Source organism: Manis pentadactyla, unplaced genomic scaffold (assembly GCF_030020395.1).
Source record: "Manis pentadactyla isolate mManPen7 unplaced genomic scaffold, mManPen7.hap1 scaffold_345, whole genome shotgun sequence".
Classification (NCBI taxonomy): Eukaryota; Metazoa; Chordata; class Mammalia; order Pholidota; family Manidae; genus Manis; species Manis pentadactyla.
The window spans coordinates 127,241-130,942 of record NW_026644732.1 but is presented as its reverse complement, the minus strand read 5'-3'; positions in this window follow the sequence as shown (position 1 = coordinate 130,942).

Here is a 3,702-nt window from a genome sequence, read left to right as displayed (position 1 = left end):
TTATTTAACTTGCGTTGCCAGTCGATTATTTCTTTTATAAGACTCGTTTCACATCCTGCTGCTTTCAAGAGAGCTGCGGCCTCCCCTTCACTCCTCTTACCTCTTCCGTTCTTTCAGTCAGTCAGTCAGCCTATGTGTTTGTTGCTCTTTTCCTATATGTTCCTCCTCATTTTCCATCTCAGAGAGTGAATCTTCTAACTCTGAACTGGGTAAATGACAGGGGGCCTAGGAAATTGTTTTCTTAAAGGGGCTGAATTATTTTTCTATATCCACTGAATGCCATTTTCTATTCTGCATCCCACACCTAAACAAAGCCGTGACCTGCCTGCCTTCACTTCTTAAATGGAAGTAACCTTTGTCCACGATCTCTGTGTTTTACAGTCATAACTTATACGAATAAAAGTTGATGTAGTGGGCGGGGTGGAGGTAAATTTGAGTTTGTAATGAGGATGATCCTTTGTTGTTCCCAACAGACCATGTGTACTCTGTGTAGGCAATGATTGAATAAGTGTCTCCGGGCTCATAAAAGCATAAGCAAGTTACCTAGTAACAGATCGTCAGTGAATCTAGGCTGGGTCTGAGTATAGAATAACTTCTTAGGCTTTTTTTGTAAAGATGCTCTTCCAGAAATCATCCAGGTGGGGGAAGAGATTGAAGTAAGTTACGGTCCCAGGTGACAGCCAGCTCTGTTCTCACATGTCCTCAGAAATGTAGAAGCCTGATGGGAGCTACTGCAGCTGTTAAAGAAGGGCACAGTGGATCTCTGAGAAAGCTTCAGATTCAAGGAGACACTCTCACAGGATAAAATGTTCAGTCATTAGCCTTAATAAATAGTGATTATTTGTGCAAGAAGGAATGAGCTGCCTATGCACTTGAAAGAAGTTAGGCTAGGCAGTAGTAAAAGCTTCTGACCAGGTAAATGTGTGGATTTTAGAGTGGAGGCCAACGGTAGTGACTGAAGCTATCTCTCTCCAGGTCAGGGCAGGACAGTGCTCACTTGTGATAGGAGTTTCCACAATGCCCTCACAAGATTACTTCTCATTACCGAAATAAATGTTAAGGCATATGTGTGAGAAGAAGGCGTAAGGAGGAATAGATGAGTTCCTTCTCTGCCTGTCTCTAATTCCTGGCATAGAGGAGAAAGAGCTGAAAAGAGAATGGGGGGTGGCATGGAGATAATGATTGAATGAGAGAATGAATGAATGGACATGGAAGAGGGGTAGCAAGGAGAAGGAACAGGGACGGCAGCAGGAAAGCCCCCAGTGCATGCATCCATCATTTGGAGACCTGCAGGACAGGTATGATCAGGTTGAACTGAACATGAACAGTAGGGAGGAATGAGAATGGAAACTGCTGCAAGGAAACAACTTCAGGCCTGAGAGCTGCAGTGTGTGGCAGCCAGGAGAGGGATGTGGCAGCCATCCTAGCTTTTTCTCAGGCTTGGGATAATGTATATCTGAGGGGTTTCTTGTGAACTGCATGAATCCTGGATTCCTTTTGTCCATCTCTTGGTAATAACACTGTGCTTTTTCTTTCTCTCTCTTTACTCTCCTTCCTGTTTCAGTAAATTAGTGCATCAAATCATCTGATTTTTGAGAGCAGCGTGAGACTGGGCCAAGTGTCTCAGTTTGACACATGCTGATTGTGATTTGAAAATGAAGGAGAGAGTAAAGATCTGACACACGTGATGTGGATGGGGACAGCAGTCAGACAGGTCTGGGTGTGATGTCATACATAACAGTGTATGGATGCTGCGGCCTTACTGAGTTTGTTAATCTCTCTGAGACTCAGTTTCCTAATCTTTAAAGTGTGAATAAATTCATTTATTTTAGAAATATAATGAAGAATGAAATACAAAAGTGCTTGACATGGTTCTTGTTATTGAATGTTATAAAATCCCATAGGAATGAGGTAAACAAGGAATCCAAGATTGAATTCTTGATATTAAGGAAGAGCAACAGGGAGTAGAGGGTTCTAAAAAATGCTTTGGCTTAGGAGACAGGCAGAGTTCAGTTAAAATTCCAACCGTTTGGTGTACCAACTCTTTGCACTAGTTAGGTCATTTAAATTTTCATAACTCCAGTTTCCCCATCTGCAACTGGAAATAATAAAACCTACCTTCTGGCTCTTGGTAGGATTTTTCATAATGCTCAGGGAAGAAGAGCTTGATCATGAAATTGAATGATTTAAGGAAAGAAGATATGGGAAAGAGCATGTGTCCTTATGCTATCTCTTGATACAGGCTACAAAGATTGGGGTGATACTGAATAGTCTAGGTAAAAATAATCAGTCCATGATCAGGAGATGAAGAAATTGAGGCTTGAGGAACATCTCTCATTGGCAGTGGATGTCTATAGGTTAGAGATGGTAGAAAACAAAAAACAAAACAGGGTAAATAGGTTGAGTGTTCAGAGCTAACAACTACTAACATGATTGTCCTGTAAAAAAGGAAAGATAAGCATAAAAAGTAAATCCATCAAATAATCACCTTAACAAGCAGTGTTTGCTTCTCTCTGATTCAGTCTGACTTGTCTTCCTAACTAAACATGTAGCCAGATCTCCAGAAGGTTCCAGATTTCCAGATCCCAGGGAACTAGAACTTTCAGGAATCCAGGACATAGCTATTCAGCTTCTCTATATTCCTCATTCCCACTTCTCTGTTTCTCTCTAATTTCTCTCTCTGTCTCTCTCTGTCTCTCTCTGTCTCTCTCTCTCTCTCTGTCTCTCTCTGTCTCTCTCTCTCTGTCTCTCTCTCTCTCTCTCTCTCTCTCTCTCTCTCTCTCTCCTCTTTATAGAACCCTCTGCTCTGGTCCAGGGACATTCTTCTGGTGGTGGAAGATAGCATCCCTCAACTCTGAAATAATACATGGTGTAAATCCACTCTCATTTTGTCCAAATCATCTCCAAGTCTGCATTAAAAACACCTATTACAGAGAAGACTGTTTACTCAAGTTGTATCAAGTGTCAAAGGATGGTTTAATCAACTGAGGTGAGAGGGTCAGGGTCTTTCTGTAGTCAAGGGAAACAGTGACCTGGTGGATACACAAAATGTAAATAATCAACAATTGCTTAAAGGGATAGGCCCACAGCTCCCAGTTTACAAAGGACACTTAGTGAGTGGCAGTTTTTCAGACTCACTTGCTTTGTTCAGGTGAAGTGATGGGAGGTAGAGTACTGAAGAGAAGAGATGCTCACCTGGGCAGAGTCAGAAAGAAAAAATATGGTGGGTGTTTGTTTCCCTCTGCCTGTCAGAAGAATAGAGTAATAGAAACTTTTGCATCTCTCCTTCCATATTTCAGTTTCCCATCAGGCAACATTTATTTTTTATTTTAGGCTGAGAATTTTCTTGGGGAGCTGGAGTGAGAGAAGTTTCCTATCACATCCTGTTCTAATAAGGGACTGTAGCTAGAGGGAAGGCACCAAATCCAGCATTAACATAAACATAAACCCAGTATTAACCCAGTGATTAATTTCATACATTTCCCCACTCATTAAGGCTAACTGCCAGATGACATTCTCTGCATTTTCTGTCTTCCACACCCCAAGTCACACAGATAAATTCTACTGGCATTTTTAGGGAAACACCTGTATGAATCCGAAGCTTTCATTATGTCAGCTTTTGCATTGATAAATCTCCAAAATTAACTAATTTTAAAGTCTTATAAATCACTACACTGGGTTAATGAAGAATGACAGGGAATG